Source organism: Dendrobates tinctorius, unplaced genomic scaffold (assembly GCF_039654945.1).
Source record: "Dendrobates tinctorius isolate UK_male_01 unplaced genomic scaffold, ASM3965494v1 ptg000173l, whole genome shotgun sequence".
NCBI lineage: Eukaryota > Metazoa > Chordata > Amphibia > Anura > Dendrobatidae > Dendrobates > Dendrobates tinctorius.
In genome coordinates, this window is record NW_027361840.1 from 8,099,349 (window position 1) to 8,121,654 (window position 22,306).

General features: G+C 47.6%; 1 protein-coding gene across 1 annotated transcript in view; it reads right to left on the reverse strand.

Moving 5' to 3' along the window:
• Window positions 1–4,016: 4,016 nt before the first annotated feature.
• The window catches only part of LOC141054013 (uncharacterized), a 172,548-nt gene continuing 154,258 nt past the window's right edge, over window positions 4,017–22,306 (reverse strand). The window contains exon 3 of the mRNA XM_073551155.1: window positions 4,017–5,010. The gene's annotated coding sequence lies outside the window, so the exon portion shown is untranslated. The remainder of the gene's footprint in view (window positions 5,011–22,306) is intronic.

The following is a 22,306-nucleotide window of genomic DNA, read 5'->3' on the forward strand; positions in this document are numbered from 1 at the left end:
ATCAGCCCATCTGAAGGGGGGTAGGGGTCACACCTACTATTCAATGGTTTGGTCCATCAGAAGATTCTAGCAATGTAAGGGCTCCATTGAGTCTACAGGATGTGTATTGTAGGTTATCTTCTGCTTAGGGAAACAATAGCCAAAGTTCCACTAGTTGTTGACACAAGCCTAAATTAGAGTATGGTCCAGGTACATCATCAGGGAAGGAGACATGGTTAATTTACAGCAAATACAACCAGAGAAAAGTTAAATGACATATTATACAAAATACAGGACAGGGCAAAACTACAAATCATGACAGACACCAATGATCAAAAAATGGCCTGGAACATTCCAGCATGATCAGCGAGATCGCAGCGGGGGCCGGTCACCGCTATGTGTGACACATAGCGAGATCGCTGGCAAGGTCACTGTTGCATCACAAAATCGGTGACGTTTCAGCGATCTCGCCAATGATCTTGCTATGTGTGAAGTCCCCTTAACATTCTAGGATTTTATGATCTCCAGGGATCCCACAAGCATTACTGTTATGGGTTTGATAAAAATGCTGTCAGAAGATTTGGATTTCCAGCGGTGCCCACCTTCTACCCATTACCTAATATACAAGGGTCTGTTCTCTACAGTTGGCTCCTGATTATGTTAGGCCTAAACTCCACTGTACGTTACATCCTTTATCTGCCTTCCTTCACTGCCTTGAATATGTAGTGGATGATGAAGACACAAATCTGATCTCAGCGCACGTAGGAGCGTTACATGGAGTGTCCCCACGGGCAGGATTGGCAGCGGAAAAGGACTTTCTCATGGCACGAGGCATTGTATGCCAAGAAGTTCTACCACGACTCAGGGTCACAGCAACGGGGTGTACACGCACTCCTCCATATGCAGACCAACTCCTTTGTGTGCAATCCTGCTCCTCCATATGCAATCCTGCTCCTCCGTATGCAGACCTGCTCCTCCGTATGCATTTGGGTCGCCCTCCCAGGGCTGTGGGGTACACAGTACCGGGCCGGTATCAGTGGGATGTGTCCCGCAGTGACCCGGACCGTGGCCCTGAGCGCCCAAGTAATAGGAAGATGTTGTGAATGGTGGAATGTAGTTAAATGAATAGTTTATGACGCCACCTGTGGTGTTCGGCAAGGGAGGTGTTAAGCCGACGCTGCAGACAGATCCTCCGGGACAGATGGTGTGGTGCAGCAATGATGGTATAGCCCTCCACAGGCAGGGCTGTTGTCCCAGGGCAGTGTAGATGTGGAGACCCTTAGATGGTGTAGTGTCCGGCGCAGGGGATGTAGCAGTGCCAGGCGGACGGGCGCAGGAAGAAATGGAGGACACCAGGGCATGTAGTTCCAAAGCTTTACTCACAGTCTATAGTGCCCGCTTCCGTGCCGTGTCCTCCGGGTCAGGGACTCAGCCAACCTCCAGGCAAGATGGAAACCTCCCTTCCACACTCCGCCAACTTATGTGCCTATTCTGAACGTCTCCTCTATAGCGCCTTTAAGTGTGAAGATCTCCTAGTACTGAGTTACACTGGAGCTCCTCCTGACAGATGTTCCCAAGAACTCTACTTGTACGGCAGACAGCTGTAGCCTGCTTCGGGGAATCTCTACTCCTAAGACCCGGCTCTCTATCCGTGTTGCTGTTGTGCCCTCAAGTCAGATGGGAGTAGTGCATTTAGAGCCCACTACTCCACCGGTGTCTGCTGCAGAACCATTAGCGTTCATACAACCTCGGGGACCGGGCCCCGGCCTTGCGCTTAGAACTTCTAGGCAGGGTTCTTCCTCCAACCCACGTCCTCTGTGTTCCCTTTTACTCCTACGTTCCGTACTTGTCTTTTCCCTTCTATGGAATCTCAAGCTTCAGGTCAATGTCCTTCTCCTTAATTTCCTTTCCTTTTCCGTGCCAGCTGGCTCAGGTCACTGAGGCAGCTGCAGCACTCTTTCCTCCATCCCTTCCTCCAGGGATCCCCAGTCCTCCCAAGTGGCTTCCTTCCTCACTGACCTCCTGTCAGACTGACCTCTCATCCTAAACTATCCCGCTCATACATATATTCTGAACTCCACCCACCTCCCAGCACGTCTAGTGTTCCAAGCAGGGAACCACCAAAGGTGCTCCGCTACTCTCTAAGCAAGGAGCCGCAATGTGGTTGTGCTGAACTACTCTATTGTGTGGGGTGCGAGTGTTGGAGCGTGGTCAGGAGCCCCCAACTTACCTGGATGGTGGGGTACCACACCTTAGGAGAAGGTGCAGTACCTCTGCGACTGAGCCTCAGGGGCGCCACATAATCCTGCTCCTCCGTATGCAGACCTGCTCCTCCGTATGCAGACCTGCTCCTCTGTATGCAGACCTGCTCCTGGGCTGCTGGGAGGACACTATAGTTTCCAGGACGGAGACGATTAGTGGTGTCACAGATATTTTTCATATATCACATATACATTGGTGTTCAGAATACCAGCCGTCCAATATGACTGACCGGATTATTCCCTGTTTTGGTATAAATTATATCATCACACAATTTACCAGTCGGTTTCATAGATTTTAAGAAAACCGCCAGAATCTGCATTCGTGATCTGCAGGTCTCTGAGGCTGTGGATTAGAATAATTAATTGTGTTCACAGTAATATCAGTGTCGGGATCAATCAGTGAGGTCAATCATTCTGTGAAGACTCAGGTGGGAATCCGGTGGCCCTTATCTAAGGGTGAAGCCAGGACATGGTGTACATGCATTTCTCCTGGAAAGGCTGAGAAATATGGGGCGCTCCAGACATTGTTCAGAAGAACAGCGGACTCTGATTAATAAGTTGATTGGAGAGTGTAAAACTTATAAAGAAGAGGAGACAATGATCGGCTGATTAGCTAAAATGATCTCCAATGCTTTATAATGGAAAGCCGATCCAGAGAGATGCGGGAGAAAGCGGAAGACGACCATTCTAATGGATGGAAGAATAGCCACAATGGCAAAGGCCCAGCCGATGATTGGCTCCAGGATGATCACAGACAGTCTCACGTTACCTGTGAGGACTGTGACAGTGAGAAGACGCCTGTGTGACACTAATCTCTTACCAAGAAGTCCCCGCAAAGTCCCACTGCTAAAAAACGACATGTACTGAAGTGGGTACAATGTGCCAAAGAACACAACTGACCTAAAGAGAAATGGAGAAACATTTTTGTCGACTGAGGAAAGTAAAATTGTTCTTTTTGGGTCCAGGGGTGGCAGACAGTCATCAGACGACCCCCAAACTCTGCATTCAGCCACTGTACACTCTGCAGACAGTGAAGCATGGTGGAAGCATCATGATATGGTGCCGACCTATTTACAGCATACCAGGGATCATGGACCAGTCTGCAGATATTACAATACTTGAAGAGGTCATGTTGCCTTATGCTGAAGAGGAAATGCCCTTGAAATTGGGGTTTCACCAAGACAGCGACCCCAAACACACCAGTAAACGAGTAAAATCTTTGGTTCTAGTCCAACACAATTGAGGTTATGGAGCGGCCGGCCCAATCCCCGGACCTTAATCTGATAGAGCACTTGTGGGGCAACATAAAAAATGTCATATCTGAGGCAAAACCAACAAATGCCAAAAAATTGTGGGATGTAGTCAGAGCATCCTGGGCTGGAATAACAGGTGAGCGGGGCCAGAAGATGGTGACTCGATGCAACACAGATGTGAAGCCGTACTAAAAAACTGCGGGTAATGACTAAATATCAGGTCAGTGATTCACAGGAACGATAAATCCACAGAAAACTAGTAGAGACAAATGCAGACACTGCTGATTATTAGAACAGACAATGGTCATTATTTGTTATTAGCTACATAACAGCGAGCGATGTTCCCAATGCTGGAAATAACAGCTAGGAGAAAGAATCTGTGAATTACTCAAGTTTGTGAACACACGACTATTAATTTGAACACCACTGTATATATATATACAGTATATACTGTATATACATGTCAGTGACACACACATATATACTGTATATATACACACAGGTGGATGGTACGTATCCCGGGCTCAGGTTTCTGAACACACGGCTATTATTTTGAACACTACTGTATATATACACATGTCAGTGACACACACACATATATACTGTATATATACACACACTATTATTTTGAATGTGCTGTTCCATCTAAAGTTATGACTATATGCTTATATAGATTGTGTTATGTTACCTTTCTTTGTGTTCAGTTTCGCATTTGGTCTGCTGCCACCTGCTGTCCTTTTTCTGTATAGCAGCCTGCAGCTGATTAATTCTAGTACATGCCTTCCACTTCCAGGTCAGGGTCACTGCTTCTCTTCCTGCTGGTGGCCATTATTAGTTTCTTTTTCTCCTGGGAGAGACACGCTTACCACGCTGTGGAAGGCATCAGTATTTTGACCACAATTTGCTGAATCATCTTGCTACCAACTTGCTGCACACACATCGCTGTACCACCTGGGTTGTTACACCTGCATTTCTGGAGAAGTACTGCATTACCAATCATACGCTGTATGTCCAGATTTCCAATAAACAAGTCTGGACTTCACAATATCTGGTGTGTATCATCTCTCCGGACACATGAACAGCAAAACAGCAACAATGGTCCTGTCTGCTCTGCATCGAGGAAACGGAAGGTAGGAATCTCTCCCAAGGAGACTCAAGGAGAAGTCATTATTATGGGGGACTTCAACTACCCTGAAATACATTGGGGAACCGAAACCTGCAGTTCCAGCAAAGGTAATAGGTTTTTGACTACTATGAGAGACCATTACCTTTCACAACTGGTTCAGGACCCAACAAGAGGGGGGGCACTGCTAGACCTAATATTAACCAACAGGCCAGACCGCATAACAAATGTAAGGGTTGAGGGTCACTTGGGTAATAGTGATCACAAATTAATAAGTTTTCATGTATCCTTTAATAAGATGTGTAGTAGAGGGGTTACAAGGACACTAAACTTCAGGAAGGCAAATTTCCAACGGATGAGAGATGATCTTGGTGCAATTAACTGGGACGATATCCTGAGACATAAAAATACACAAAGAAAATGGGAGACGTTTATTATCCTCCTGAATAGGACCTGTGCACAATATATACCGTATGGGAATAAATATGCGAGAAATAGGAGGAAACCACTATGGCTAAATAGAGCTGTAAGGGGCGCAATAAGAGATAAAAATAAAGCATTTAGAGAATTGCAGCAAGTAGGTAGTGATGAGGCATTAAATAAATACAGAAGATTAAATAAATTCTGTAAAAAGCAAATCAAGACAGCAAAGATTGAGACAGAGAGACTCATTGCCAGAGAAAGTAAAAATAATCCCAAAATATTCTTTAACTACATAAATAGTAAGAAGCTAAAAAATGATAGTGTTGGTCCCCTTAGGCCTCTTTCACACATCAGGTTTTCGGCGTCAGGCGCGATCCGGCACTTTTGACAGAAACCGGATCCGGCGAAATGTAATGCCGGATCCGGTTTCCCCCCCATTGACTTGCATTTGCGCCGGATCGCGCCGGATGGCCATGCGTTTCATCCGGTTTTCGCCGGATCTGGCAATGTGTCGCGATCCGGCGTCTGGAAAAAACGTCTACTGTAACGTTTTTTGTCTCCGGCGCGTCCGGCTTTTTCACACAATGAAAGCCTATGAGCGCCGCAATGCGCCGGATCCGGCGACTGGATCCGGTTTTTTGGTCTGAGCATGCTCAGTAGCTCTGCCCACAGGAGATATATAAAAGCAAGACAGTGGGACCCACAGCCACACCCAACATGCCACCCAAGCCAAGAACCAGGAGCAGGAGAAGGCAGCAGACATCTGCAGCAGCAGCAGCACCATCAGCACCACCACAAATGGAGCAGCAAATGGAACATGCTGAGGAGGGGAGTCCAGCAGCAGATGAGAGATGGTAATTATCAAATCCCCCATTCCTCCAAACTAGGGCCATGGAATATCAAGATATTCATTGGCCCTTTGTTTCTCTTTATTCAACAGCCGCCAAAGAGATGCAGCAGCAACAGCAGCAGCAATACCCACAGCCATGGAGTCTGGCCATCAACAGGACAGCACATCTTCTTCTGGGAGCCCTCCCTCGCATCGTCAGCGTTTGACGGTAAGTTTTTATTTCCAAAATCCATCATCTCTGTAATATATGTCTATTCATTGCCTTTTATTTCAAAACAGGAATCACAAGATGAAGAGGAACTCCCAGAAGAAGAAGGAAGGGGTGGACAGACGCTTGGAGTGGGCTCACAATTGGTAAGTTTTTTGCATCAAACGCAGAAACACAACATCACACTACACACAACACATAGAAAACAATGTTCTGCAGACCACACACAGCAAACAAATGCCTACATCCAAAGACATAACATTTTTTGTTTTCTTCTCTAGTCTTCCCAATCTGGTGCTCGGCCAAGAGGTCCTCGCAGTGCCTCCCAGGGTCGTCGGCGACAGCAACGCGGCGGTCACCAGCGTGTAAGTATAAATATTTTTGCTTTGTTTTTTTGCACTTTTTATTTCATTTCTTTTGTGGAGGCTAATTATGTTATTTTTGTCTTTTTCTTTAACAGCCTTCACAGCGTGCTCCCGACTCTGACGGTGAGGATGGAGGGATTGATGTGGACCGCCTCATCGATCTCGTCAGAGAAAGGGAGCCGCTCTGGAATATGGCTGACCGCCGCCACGCTGACCTGATCGTTACCCGACGACTCTGGGAGGAAATCTGTTCGCTCCTTGTGGGCCGCTGGGAGGACCTCGATGTTCGGGCCCAGATTAAAGAGCGTAAGTATATACAGTACCGGTTGCTTGATGTAAACCAGTGTTTCCCGAACTCCAGTCCTCGTGGTCCCCACGGATCATGTGTTCAGGATTTCTATTTACTATTGAAATCCTGAAAACATGACCCCTGGGGACCATGAGGACTGGAGTTTGGGAAACACTGATGTTGTATACTAACCACTCCTTTCTCGTTTCAGGGAACAGAATTGTGAATCGGTGGCGGTCTGTGAGGGATCGTTTCAAGAAGGAGTTCAATAAAGAGATGCGGGCCCCGAGTGGATCTGGAGGACGCAGGAGCAAGTACAAGTACGCACAAGCCCTGTCGTTCCTCCGGGAAACAATGCTCACCAGAAGGTAAATATTACACACCACATGTGAAAAAAATGTTAGATGTAACTTTTTTTTTTCAGCCAGGGCCATACCATGTCAGTATTTTAATTTTTTTTTTTTCTCTTTATTCCACAGCACGGTGAGCAGCACTCGGGAGCCTGCACGATTGGACCCTTCTGAGGCGATCCCTGAGGAGACCGGCACAGAGGGACACTTCGACCGCCCCGGTACATCTGCACCTTCCCAGCCTTCCCACACATTCGACCCATCTGTCCCATCCACCAGCACAGGAGCATCGTGGCCGCCTACATTACATGAAGCTGCTGGTGAGGAGATCGCTTTCCCTTTACCCCACCCTTCTGCCCCTGCCACCTCTAGTACACCTGCGGGTACTGGGCGGCAGCGGCAGAGGGGTCAGGAAAAGAGTTATGCGCAAGAGTTCTTGAATCTGAATGCATCTTTCCAGAACTGTCTAAAAGTCTTGTCAGAGCAAATCTCCGCAGGCTATCAGCAGATCAACTCCAGCATTCTGGAGGTGAAGACACTTCTGCAAACCATGCATTCAGAAGCAAGATCTTCGCCAAACCACACCTTTTTCAGGTCTGTTGTGGAGCGCATGGCAACACTATCTCCTACCCAGCAGATGCATGTAATGCATTCGTGCCACGGTGCTCTACAGCAGGTTACCTCCCAACCTCCACCTCCCACCACTGTAGTTCCTCCACCTGCACCCCCTCCAGCCACTTTCCATCCTCCCCCTCCTATTACATCTGCACCCCCTCCAGCCACTTTCCATCCTCCCCCTCCTATTACATACCAGCAACCTCCCCAGTACCAGCAACCTCCCCAGTACCAGCAACCTCCCCAGTACCAGCAACCTCCCCAGTACCAGACATCTCCCCACTTCCAGCAACCTGCCCCGTACCAAACTCCTTCCCCGTACCAAACTCCTTCCCCGTACCAAACTCCTTCCCCGTACCAAACTCCTTCCCCGTACCAAACTCCTTCCCCGTACCAAACTCCTTCCCCGTACCAAACTCCTTCCCCGTACCAAACTCCTTCCCCGTACCAAACTCCTTCCCCGTACCAAACTCCTTCCCCGTACCAAACTCCTTCCCCGTACCAAACTCCTTCCCCGTACCAAACTCCTTCCCCGTACCAAACTCCTTCCCCGTACCAAACTCCTTCCCCGTACCAAACTCCTTCCCCGTACCAAACTCCTTCCCCGTACCAAACTCCTTCCCCATACAACTTTCCATCAACATCATCTGCTCCTACAGTCCCTGCCCAACCCTTCACTCCACCGCCCACCACCTCTTCTGCCTCCCACATGTCCACCCATTCTGTAGCTTTTTCCACACCTTCACCTCTAACTGTTCCTTCCCCACCACGATCCCAGTCCTCTCTCCACACACCCAGTGTCGAAGTGTCCCGCAGCCCCTCCAGCAGTATTTCCACCCCACAGTACACAGAATTGTAATGTGTGTTTTTTGTAATAAAAATGCCCATTGGGTTTAAAACCTTTATTAAAAAAGTTTTTTGTACTTTAAAAACATTTTACAAAAAAAAAAAAAATTTTAAATAAAAGTTAAATTATCGTTTCACAATGGTTGTCTGTCATTTCTTTCTGCGGCGAACTATGTTTAAAAAAAAGGTTAAATACAGGGTATTTCAAAGGTAAAAAGGTATTCAAAACCAGGTATATAACTGTGGGTAAATTTTAGCTTTTTGCCACAGTTGTGTTCCTGGTTGTGTTTGAAGCAAAGTATTTCACCTAAAAAGTTGTGTTTATTGTTGGTGATTTCCTACCAATGTACACAACTTTTGTTAAAAGGTGAAATACTTTGCATAAAACACAACCAGGTACACACCTGTGGCCTAAAGGTAAAAATAGTAAGACCATGACAAGATAGCCAACTTTGGTTGGCAAAGGTATATACTGTTGGTCCAGAAGGTACACAAGTTTGGTTAGGGCACAAATCTTTCACACTCTGTCATCCCAGTGTACTCTGCCTTGAGGTGACATAAAGTATAGTGGAAAATTGTCCCTGAAACCGTCACAGAACTTCTAGTGGTAATATTTCCAATGACAACATCCATCTTCGCCAGTAACTTGCTCTTCTCTCCAACCTGCACTTTCTTCTCTACAACCTGTCAAAGAAGGGCTGTAGGAACATGCTATATATAGTTTTCCAGTAGCCAATCCCGTTCGGAAGGCCACAAGGGTCAATTTTAAAAACCGGATCCGGCGTAATCCGTTGAAAAATGGATAGAAAAACGGATGAACCGGATGAGACGGATCCGGTTTTGTCTGTCAAGAACAAGACGGATCCGGCAGAAAACCGGATCCGGCACATCAGGTTTTACAAAACATTTGCCGGATCCGGCATTCCGGCACGACGCCTGATCGCGCCTGACGCTGAAAACCTGATGTGTGAAAGTAGCCTTAAAAATAGTCTGGGTGAAATGGTGGATGAGGATGAGGAAAAAGCCAATATGCTAAATGACTTTTTTTCAACAGTATTTACACAAGAAAATCCCATGACGGATAACATGATCAGGGATAAAAATTCTCCATTAAATGTCACCTGCTTAACCCAGCAGGAAGTACGGCGGCGTCTACAAATCACTAAAATTGACAAATCCCCGTGCCCGGATGGGATACACCCCCGAGTACTGCAGGAATTAAGCACAGTCATAGATAGACCACTATTTTTAATCTTTAAAGATTCCATAATAACAGGGTCTGTACCACAGGACTGGCGTATAGCAAATGTGGTGCCAATATTCAAATAGGGGACAAAAACTGAACTTGGAAATTATAGGCCAGTAAGTTTAACCTCAACTGTGGGTAAAATCCTGGAGGGATTTCTAAGAGATACTATACTGGAGTATCTGGAGAAGAATAACCTTATGACCCAATATCAACATGGGTTTACAAGAGACCGTTCCTGTCAGACTAATCTGATAAGCTTTTATGAAGAGGTAAGTTCCGGACTGGACCAAGGGAATGCAGTGGACGTGGTGTACATGGACTTTTCAAAAGCTTTTGATACGGTGCCACACAAAAGGTTGATACATAAAATGAGAACAATGGGGATAGGGGAAAATATGTGTAGGTGGGTTAAGAGCTGGCTCAGGGATAGGAAACAAAGGGTGGTTATTAATGGAGCACACTCGGACTGGGTCACGGTTAGCAGTGGGGTACCACAGGGGTCAGTTTTGGGCCCGCTTCTTTTTAACATATTTATTAATGACCTTGTAGGGGGCATAGAGAGTAGAATTTCAATATTTGCAGATGACACTAAACTCTGCAGGGTAATTAATACAGAGGAGGACAATTTTATATTACAGGAGGATTTATGTAAACTAGAAGCTTGGGCTGATAAATGGCAAATGAGCTTTAATGGGGATAAATGTAAGGTCATGCACTTGGGTAGAACGAACAAGTTGTATAATTATGTGCTTAATTGTAAAACACTGGGCAAAACAGTCACTGAAAAAGACCTGGGTGTATGGGTGGACGACAAACTCACATTTAGTGGCCAGAGTCAAGCAGCTGCTGCAAAGGCAAATAAAATAATGGGATGCATTAAAAGAGGCATAGATGCTCATGAGGAGAACATAATGTTACCTCTATATAAGTCACTAGTGCGACCACACTTAGAATATTGTGTACAGTTCTGGTCTCCGGTGTATAAGAAAGACATAGCAGAACTGGAGCGGGTGCAGAGAAGAGCGACCAAGGTTATTAGGGAACTAGGGGGTCTGCAATACCAAGACAGGTTATTACACTTGGGGTTATTTAGTTTGGAGAATCGAAGGCTTAGGGGTGATCTTATTACAATGTATAAATATATGTGGGGACAATACAAAGACCTTTCTAATGATCTTTTTACTCTTAGACCTGTGACGGGGACAAGGGGGCATCCTCTACGTCTGGAGGAACGAAGGTTTAAGCATACTCACAGACGCGGATTCTTTACTGTAAGAGCAGTGAGACTATGGAACTCTCTGCCATGTGATGTTGTAATTAGAGTTGAGCGACTTTTGGTTTTTTAGGGTCGCGTTTCGTTTCGTGAAACCCGACTTTTCCAAAAGTCAGGTCGAGCAAGATCGTCCGATTATAGGGAAAAGTCGGGGTCGTCCCGAAACACGAAACCCAATGTAAGTCAATGGGGAATAAAAGTCGGCAGTGAGAGGAGGACAGGAAACACACCTACAGTGCCCATTTGAATGCCAAAAGCATCAATTCTTCTTACTTAAGCTTGTCAACCTTAATTAACTTCATAATACAAGTTACGCACTGAAAAATGGGGGTTATTTGGCTAAAGTTGTGGGGGGGGGGGCTGGCTCCAGGTTTTCATGTGCCCTGGGCGAAAGAGCGCCCCTTTAACACATACCACAACTCATCATGCTCCGATACGGCAGAGAAATAGCGGTATAGTACAATGAAAAATACTTCACTTTTTACATCTCATGACGAGGCCCATCTATTTCTCCATACAGAATCATTGGTCCCATATAATGTTTGAAACAGTATATGATGAGCTCCACATAATGCTACAGTATATGTTGGTCCCCATGGATGAAGCTCCACTGTCTTATGGGCCCAAATAATGCTCCAAACATAATGGGCCCCATTTCTAATGCTCTAGTGTATAATGGGCCCTGTAAATGCTGCTCCAGTGTCTGATGTCCACCTTTGGAATGTTCCAGTGTATGGTGGGCCCCATCTATCATTCTCCAGAGTATAGTGCTCCCCAAAAATTGCTGTCCCAACATTGAAAACAATCAAATAAGTCTCCTCGCTAGGGAATCCCTGTACTAGTCTGGACTCCTCGTCGTCCCCATCTTCCATCTCACTGCACAGTATTTCAACCTTGCAAGTGCTGTGATCCTGAGCAAGCAGGGGGGGCACACTCGTTGGCGACGGCACTGGCACAGGGCCTCTGATAGTACGGTGGTGTGTCTGATGGTGGGTGGGCACCTGCACTTTCATCTGCAGCTTCCTCTTTGTCACCGTGTAAGATGGAACTGTATATGGGAAGGGTAACCTGAGTTTCATCAGGGTCAGATTCAGGCCGTGTAGCGTGCGAGGGGAATGTAGTGGTCTGGGTCAATGTACCAGCAGATTCATCGAGCAGTGGCTGGGCATCAGTGCACTTGTGTCGCCCCCAGGAGTACGGTCGCCACAGTGGCATTACCTTCCTCCTAGGGAGTGTGATGTCATGCTTGGGAGCAACGAACGATCTCTCTAGCAGGTTAACTGATTGGGCGGCGTTATTCCCACGAGTCATGACCCTCCAAACAGTGTTCATGAAGGCAAAGTGTTTGTTTTACGTGGGCAGTATGGTTGCAAAGCTGAACCTTAAAGGAATGTCCAGAAGGGCACCACCAGGAGTGGAGCCTACGGTTAAATTCGACTCCACCTGGGAAACCTCAACCATGCCAGCTACAGAACAGATGCACACATTGCAAGCTTAATTCCGTTAACGAACGAGACTCTGTCATGCCCCGCGGTCCGAGTCCGGCTTACTAGAGGGACACGTGAGGCTCTGGAACATGAGATTGGCCAATAACTGGTGTGTCATGCCCTTACATGTCCGTGGCTGCATGTGCGCTACACTGAAAAGGCCAGCGTTTGTCGCTTACAGGTGCAGATAACCCGCTGAACAACGTTAGTGATGGGGATCACTGATTACAATTATTACCCGCGAACAATGATTTCCCAGTAAGTGCAGGTCAACTGCAGTTCCGGAATTAGGCCTAACCGTCATTCCTGAAAAAATGAAAAACTTACGTGTGCAAACCACAGGTGCTGTAGCTTGCTTAACAGCTCGCCAGCCGTTCTCACGCCCAGTATGGATTACACGTGATTGCACAAAGGTGAGAAAGGGTACCGTATCCCCAGATAACATGTATGGATAGAGTACACATTCAAAATATATGTCTATACATCAGGAGGCAGGCTCAGACGGTGTTAGGCCCAGTATGGATTGCACGTGATTGCACAAAGGTTAGAAAGGGTACCGTATCCCCGGATAACATGTATGGATAGCGTACACATTCAAAATATATGTCTCAGGAGGCAGGCTCAGACGGTGTCAGGCACAGTATGGATTTGACGGCCCAGATTACACAGCGGAGGAGCAGGGAGAGGTAAAGATTGCAAATGCTGGGGCCCTGCCCAAGCAAGGGGGGCCCACTCGTGGGCGTCGGTACTGGCACTGGGCCCCTCATAGTACAGCGGTGTGTCTGACGGTGGGTGTGCACCACCACCGTCAGAGACACTTGATTGCACTATGAGGGACCCTGTGCCAGTGCCCGCGCCCAAGAGTCGGCCTACCCACCTGTCCAGGGCAACGGCACTCGCACGGTGTCGTGCGCTAGGTGGTGACCCCAGCCATGGGGGGGGAGGCAGCACAGTTAGGGAGTTTTAGAAAGTGGCATATGTTGATGTTGGACATTCAGCTGATGCAAAAGGCGAAATAGGTCAAGTCCCAGGAAGAGGTGGACCAAAGCAAGCCATTTTTCTGTCACCCTATGTGTCATCAGGGGAAGGTGGGACAAAATCCTTGGAAACCCATGCATGGTTCATTTTAATGAAGGTTAGATCATCCACATTTTGGGTTGACAGACGGGTCCTTTTTTCTGTCAGGATTGATCCAGCTGCACTGAAGACTCTTTCCGATAGCACACTTGCAGCTGGGCAAGCGAGCTCCTGTAAGGCATATTGGGCCAATTCAGGCCAGGTGTCCAGTTTAGTGGCCCAATAGTCAAAGGGGAATGACCTGTGTGGGAGAACATCGATATGGGAGGAAAAGTAGTTTGTAACCATGGTTGACAACTGCTGTCTCCTGTCACTTTCCATCAATGCAGTATTACCAGTTGTGTGAGCGGTATTTGAAAAATCAGTCCACAACATTGTCATGAAACCCCTGTCTCCAACGCCACTTCTGCTGTGTGCACCACGAACACCTCTGCCAAGCTGCCCCCGGCCCGTACGGCTCGTGTGAGAACCATCACCGCTGCTGTGTGCTGGGAATGCCTCAAGCAACCGATTTACCAGAGTTGCTTGTTTATTAGCCAATATTAGGTCAAGGTTCTCCTGTGGCATGATGTTTTGTAATTTGCCTTTATAGCGTGGATCCAGGATGCTGGCCAACCAGTAGTCGTCATCGTTCATCATTTTGGCAATGCGGGGGTCCCTTTTTAGGATCCGCAAGGCATAATCTGACATGTGGGCCAATGTTCCCGGTGTTAATGATGCACTGCGAGTGCTGGTTGGAGGAGCACTTTCTGGCAAATCCACATCCCTCCAGTCACGCACAAACCCTGTACCAGACCTTGCCACGCCAACATTTTCACTTGCCCCACAAGATGCATCCTCCTCCCCTAAGTAATCATCCCCATCATCATCCTCCTCCTCCTCTTCTTCCTCCACCTCGTCCAGGAGAGGTCCCTGAGCAGACAATGGCTGAATGTCATCAAGGATTCCCTCCTCCTCCTTCCTCCTCATCAACATTGGCTGCAGACGCCTGCTCCTTAAGGTGCGTCAAAGTTTGCATGAGCAGACGCATAAGTGGGATGCTCATGCTTAGGATGGCGTCGTCTGCGCTTACCAGCCGTGTACATTCCTCAAAACACTGAAGGACTTTACAGAGGTCTTTCAGCTTCGACCACTGCACACCTGTCAACTCCATGTCTGCTCTCAAAGTGCCTGGCCGTGTATCCTCCCACAAATGCATTATGGCCTGCCTCTGCTCGCACAGCCGCTCCACCATGTGCAGGGTGGAGTTCCACCTTGTTGCAATGTCGATAATGAGGCGGTGGTTGGGAAGGTGGAGCAATCGCTGCAGCTTCTGCATACGAACGGAGTGTACAGGCGACCGGCGGATGTGCGCGCACAGTCTTCGCACCTTCTGGAGCAGGGCTGTTAACTCCGGATAATTTTTGAGGAAGCACTGCACCACCAGGTTCAAGGTGTGAGCCAAGCAAGGTATGTGGCTGTGTTTTGAAAGGGCTATGGCTGCCACAAAATTACGGCCGTTATGACTAACTACCTTGCCTGCCTCAAGATGTACACTGCCCAGTCATGACTCAGTTTGTCGCTTCAAGTACTCGGCCAGCACCTCGGCGGTATGTCTGTCGCCCAAACACATCATCTGCAACACAGCCTGCTGACGCTTTCCACTAGCTGCTCGATAGGGGGACACATCGTGTGCAACAGTGGCAGCTGCAGATGGAGTGCTCGTACGACTGCGCTCTGTGGACGAGCTTTCGCTTCTGGAGGAGGAGGAGGAGGAGGAGGGTCGAACGCCTACAGCAAACTGTTTCCTATACCGTGGGCTAGGCAGCACTGTCCCACCACCGCTGTCCCCTGTGGACCCTGCATCCACCACATTAACCCAGTGCGCAGTGATGGACACGTAACGGCCCTGGCCATGCCAACTGGACCATGCATCAGTTGTGAGGTGCACCTTTCCGCTCACTAACTGCTTGAGTGCATGGACAATGCGGTCTTTCACATGATGGTGGAGGGCTGGGATGGCTTTGCGAGAGAAGAAGTGGCGACTGGGTAGGTCATAGCGTGGTACTGCATAGGCCATGAGTTTGCGGAAAGCTGTGCTTTCCACCAAACGAAAGGGCATCATCTCAAACGAGATTAGTTTGGCAATGTGGGCGTTCAAACCCAGTGTACGCGGATGAGCGACTGAGTACTTTCTTGACCTACTCATAGTGTCTGGGAGGGTGAGCTGGACTTGAGAGCTGCATATGGTGGAAGTAGCGGTGGACAGGGCGGACTGAGAGAGGGTTGATGATGGTGATGGAGTTGGTGTTCTTTCTGATGGCCTAGAATCAGTCTTTCGTTGATATAACAGTGGGATTCCCTGACTGCTGTGGCCTTGCAACGACACCTCAACATTTGCTGCTGTGCTAACCGGTGGGCTTACAGTGGGGGAAACAATGTAGCATTGCTGACTATCTTCTTTGTGAACAGTTGCACATGTGGTGCTTGAGGTTTGGTGTTGTGTCCACGCTTGCAAGTGCATGCTGGTTAAATGTCTAAGCATGCAACTGGTATTCAAATTTTTCAGATTTTTCCCTCGGCTAAAGGTCTTTGCGCACTTCTTACAGATAACCTTGGCCTGATCATGAGGATTTTGTTCAAAAAAGTGCCACACTGCACTCTTCCTACTTTGGCAGACATTTTGCGGCCTAGCACGCTGTGATCTTTTGACCCTCTGGACAAGCTGTCCAGCAACTCTTTGGATGTTTGGAACCTGTCTTTCGAGTGCTCCGGGCCTGCCAGATAACAGCTGTTGCGATGTCGATGTCTGCTGTGGATGCTCCTCATCTGAGCTATTGGAAGCAGCACCCTCTTCCCCCAATGGATGCCAATCTGGGTCAACAACTGGGTCATCCATCACCTCCTCTTCTATGTCATGTGCACCTTCCTCTGTGTCACCGTGTATGGTGGTATAGTGTGTGGGAAGGGGCACCTGAGTCTCATCAGGGTCAGAATCTGGCTCTGTACACTGCGAGGACAATGTAGTGCTCTGAGTGAATGTACCAGCAGAATCATCCATCAGCGGCTGTGCATCAGTGCACTCCATGTCAGATTCATCTTTGCCTGGGTAATTCACCAATTCACTTGATAATCCAGACATGGTATGTGAAAACAGCTCCATGGAGTAATCAGTAGTATGGCCTGCGTCATCCTTCAATCTTGGTTGGGGTGAAGGACACAAGGAAAGGTGTGGTTCATGAACATGAGCCTCCAATGACGACTCAGTGCTTTTACTTTTTACAACTGAAGAAGAGGAGGCGATAGAGCTGGAGGCTGAGTCAACAATGTAAGACAAAACTTTTTCCTGATGCTCTGGCTTTAAAAGCGGTTTGCCAACTCCTAGAAAACTAAGCGTTCGAGGCCTTATGTAGCCAGACGATGACGCAGGCTCAACACCTCCTGCATTCGGTCCTATTTTGCTCTTGCCACTACCATCAGATCCACCACCAACACCATCATTACCAGCTGCCAACCCCCGCCCAATTCCACGGCCTCTTCCACCAGCCTTCCTCATTTTTGGTAGAAATGTAGACAAAATCCAACAAACTATATAGTATGTAAAACAAGGTACAAGGTGTCTATAGGACAGGGGAGATTTTGAATTTCTGCAGACACTTTTGGACACTGGACACTTTTGGATTGTGTGAGGCCCACTGATATCTGAGCGCTTTGTGACAGGCTCGATGGCACAGCTGTGACCTAAGTGACTAGAGGATAAGTGAGATTTTGAATCTCTGCACACACTTTTGGACACTGGACACTTTTGGATTGTGTGAGGCCCAATGAATATCTGAGCGCTATGTGACAGGCTCGATGGCACAGCTGTGACCTAAGTGACTAGAGGATAAGTGAGATTTTGAATCTCTGCACACACTTTTGGACACTGGACACTTTTGGATTGTGTGAGGCCCACTGATATCTGAGCGCTATATGACAGGCTTGATGGCACAGCTGTGACCTAAGTGACTAGAGGATAAGTGAGATTTTGAATCTCTGCACACACTTTTCGACACTGGACACTTTTGGATTGTGTGAGGCCCAATGAATATCTGAGCGCTATGTGACAGGCTCGATGGCACAGCTGTGACCTAAGTGACTAGAGGATAAGTGAGATTTTGAATCTCTGCACACACTTTTGGACACTGGACACTTTTGGATTGTGTGAGGCCCACTGATATCTGAGCGCTATGTGACAGGCTCGATGGCACAGCTGTGACCTAAGTGACTAGAGGATAAGTGAGATTTTGAATCTCTGCACACACTTTTGGACACTGGACACTTTTGGATTGTGTGAGGCCCAATGAATATCTGAGCGCTATGTGACAGGCTCGATGGCACAGCTGTGACCTAAGTGACTAGAGGATAAGTTAGATTTTGAATCTCTGCACACACTTTTGGACACTGGACACTTTTGGATTGTGTGAGGCCCACTGATATCTGAGCGCTATGTGACAGGCTCGATGGCACAGCTGTGACCTAAGTGACTAGAGGATAAGTGAGATTTTGAATCTCTGCACACACTTTTGGACACTGGACACTTTTGGATTGTGTGAGGCCCAATGAATATCTGAGCGCTATGTGACAGGCTCGATGGCACAGCTGTGACCTAAGTGACTAGAGGATAAGTGAGATTTTGAATCTCTGCACACACTTTTGGACACTGGACACTTTTGGATTGTGTGAGGCCCAATGAATATCTGAGCGCTATGTGACAGGCTTGATGGCAGAGCTGTGACCTAAGTGACTAGAGGATAAGTGAGATTTTGAATCTCTGCACACACTTTTGGACACTGGACACTTTTGGATTGTGTGAGGACCACTGATATCTGAGCGCTATGTGACAGGCTCGATGGCACAGCTGTGACCTAAGTGACTAGAGGATAAGTGAGATTTTGAATCTCTGCACACACTTTTGGACACTGGACACTTTTGGATTGTGTGAGGCCCACTGATATCTGAGCGCTATGTGACAGGCTCGATGGCACAGCTGTGACCTAAGTGACTAGAGGATAAGTGAGATTTTGAATCTCTGCACACACTTTTGGACACTGGACACTTTTGGATTGTGTGAGGCCCAATGAATATCTGAGCGCTATGTGACAGGCTCGATGGCACAGCTGTGACCTAAGTGACTAGAGGATAAGTGAGATTTTGAATCTCTGCACACACTTTTGGACACTGGACACTTTTGGATTGTGTGAGGCCCACTGATATCTGAGCGCTATGTGACAGGCTCGATGGCACAGCTGTGACCTAAGTGACTAGAGGATAAGTGAGATTTTGAATCTCTGCACACACTTTTGGACACTGGACACTTTTGGATTGTGTGAGGCCCACTGATATCTGAGCGCTATGTGACAGGCTTGATGGCACACTTGTGACCTAGGTGCCTAGAGGATAAGTGAGATTTTGAATCTCTGCACACACTTTTGGACACTGGACACTTTTGGATTGTGTGAGGCCCAATGAATATCTGAGCGCTATGTGACAGGCTCGATGGCACAGCTGTGACCTAAGTGACTAGAGGATAAGTGAGATTTTGAATCTCTGCACACACTTTTGGACACTGGACACTTTTGGATTGTGTGAGGCCCACTGATATCTGAGCGCTATGTGACAGGCTCGATGGCACAGCTGTGACCTAAGTGACTAGAGGATAAGTGAGATTTTGAATCTTTGCACACACTTTTGGACACTGGACACTTTTGGATTGTGTGAGGCCCACTGATATCTGAGCGCTATGTGACAGGCTCGATGGCACAGCTGTGACCAAAGTGACTAGAGGATAAGGGAGATTGGATTGCTTTTAAAAAAGCAGTTTGCGGAGCAGTGGGTAAACAGCAATGCCAGCCTGTCAGGAAGCCTTAAAAGGCAGCCCAACAACCAACACCGCTGATACACCACAATATAGCCTCCCCTTGCACTGCACACACAGTGACTGGTGTGTTGTGCAGGCCAAATTGCTATCAGCAGCAGAAGCAGTTTTTTTTTTCTTCTCAGCAGGACAAAAAAAAAAATTGGGATTGCTTTTAAAAAAGCAGTTTGAGGCCCAATGAATATCTGAGCGCTATGTGACAGGCTCGATGGCACAGCTGTGACCAAAGTGACTAGAGGATAAGGGAGATTGGATTGCTTTTAAAAAAGCAGTTTGCGGAGCAGTGGGTAAACAGCAATACCAGCCTGTCAGGAAGCCTTAGAAGGCAGCCCAACAACCAACACCACTGATACACCACTATATAGCCTCCCCTTGCACTGCACACACAGTGACTGGTGTGTTGTGCAGGCCAAATCGCTAGCAGCAGAAGCAGTTTTTTGGTCTTCTTCCCTGCTTAACGCTCTCCCTACAGAATCAGCAGCAACCTCTCCCTATACTGAGATCGGCAGAAGTAAGATGGCGGTCGGCGTGCACGCCCTTTTATACCCCCTGTGACGCCCACCAAAGCAAGCCAATCACTTGCATGCCCTTCTGAAAGATGGTGGTGACCCGTGCCTATGTCATCACGTTGCCCACAGTGTCCGTGGATCCTGATTGGCTGAAAAAGAGCGCAAAACAAACTTTTGAAACGCGACTTTGGCGCGTAAGTCGCCGACCTCGTGGCCGACCTCATCCTAGGGTCGGGTTTCGTTTCATGAAACCCGACTTTGCCAAAAGTCGGCGACTTTTGAATTTTTTCGACCCGTTTCGCTCAACTCTAGTTGTAATGAGTGATTCACTACTAAAATTTAAGAAGGGACTGGATGCCTTTCTTGAAAAGTATAATATTACAGGGTATATACACTAGTCTCCTTAATATTGCGTTGATCCAGGGAGCTAGTCTGATTGCCGTATGTGGAGTCGGGAAGGAATTTTTTTCCCCAATGTGAAGCTTACTGTTGCCACATGGGGTTTTTTTGCCTTCCTCTGGATCAACATGTTAGGGCAAGTTAGGATAGGATATGGGTTGAACTAGATGGACTTAAAGTCTCCCTTCAACCTTAATTACTATGTTACTATGTTACTAATTACTAACTACACCTCCATTCGCCTCATGTGAGAACAGAACAGTCAAAATACTGCCTTGAAGCCCGGCAAAAAATCACCCTTATATCCTAACCCGCCTGCCCGCTCACATACTGCAGCCCTGCTCTGCTAAGAAACTTTGCAGCGTCACCCCAGACCGCATTGTGCATAGAGACTGTCTGTATATTATACAACATTGCTGCAGATTGTCGGACTGCAAAACCCCACAATTCTCTAAAAACACATTGGGGATCTCGACAAGACGTCTTAACTAAGCTGCACTGCGATTTCCATCCCCCAATTCAAAAGTTCAGTTTCTTAAAGAGACAGTGCACCTTAAATTAAAATGACCGAAAAAGACCCTGCACAGTCTCCCACTGCTGAAACAGAGCAAATACTACCCGATACTGTCCATTATGAAGAGGGGGAAACAGAGCCAGCTTCAGAAACAGACCAAGACTCACGACCAAGAGGCTCTGTCAAACCAACCATAAAGGTCGTCGAAAACTATCACAGTACATAGGATGAGTTCAATGACAACCTGGACGACCTATGGGAACGAGCCACCTCCCTCATGTCAAGCATCCAACGCCATGAAAATGATGCAGCGAGTATACAGGACACTATAAAACGGCTAGACACGGACGATACAAGAGACTGTCTGCAAGGTACGCCACCTTCCTAAAAGACTCAAATATTGATGAAGCCTCATCAGAATTAAGCAAAGTGGATTCCACAGAAAGAGAAAGGGACGCCGCCGTGCTAGACACCAAAGATAAAGCGGAGCTCCGTATCGCTTATCTGCAAGAAGCTGGATCTCACAGGTCAGGCTCATCCAGACACTCTGCTCGGTCATACAAATTATCCTGCTCAAGAACTTCAGCCCTCAGCGACAGAATCCTAGAGGCCCGTTTAAACACAGAGCGATCCAAACTAAGATGCTCCTACACAGAAAAGAAAATGAAAGCAGAGGCAGAAGCCAAAAAAGCAGAGGCAGAAGCCAAGAAAGCAGAGGCAAAAGCCAAGAAAGCAGAAGCAGAGACAGAAACCAAGAAAGCCAAAGCAGAGGCCCAAGCAAAGATTCTTCAAACAGAAATGGAGGAAGAAATCGCGCTAGCTGAAATGAAAATACTTGAGCAAGCATTGAATCAAACCCTCGACCCGATTTGCCTACCACCACTGGTAGAAGAGGGCCCAGCTGTCCGTACCAGTGATTACGTGCAAAAACAAATATCTGCAGCACACACCTTCTTCAGCGACGGTCAACCCAACAATGTGGAAACGTCCAAGTCAGCCCAACTTACGGTGCCAGTGTTACCCACAGGATCTGCAGAGACCCAAGACCAACGCCATAATGTGTCCCCTCAGGAGCAGACGACCACAAGATGCATTCCAGTCCATCTCCACAGTTCAAGCCGCAGTCATCGAAATCTCCAGAGGTTAAACTACAGCTCAACCCTGCAGCAACATCATTCTACCCGGGAACGATTCACCCTTCCACGCCACACAGCTTATACGCCCGAGGGGCAACACAAGCTAACACGGTAACAAGGAGTGAAGGATCGGATATGCCCGAGTTAGCTAGGCTTATGGTGAGCAAAGATCTAATCAGCACCAGCCTCTCAAAGTTTGACGAC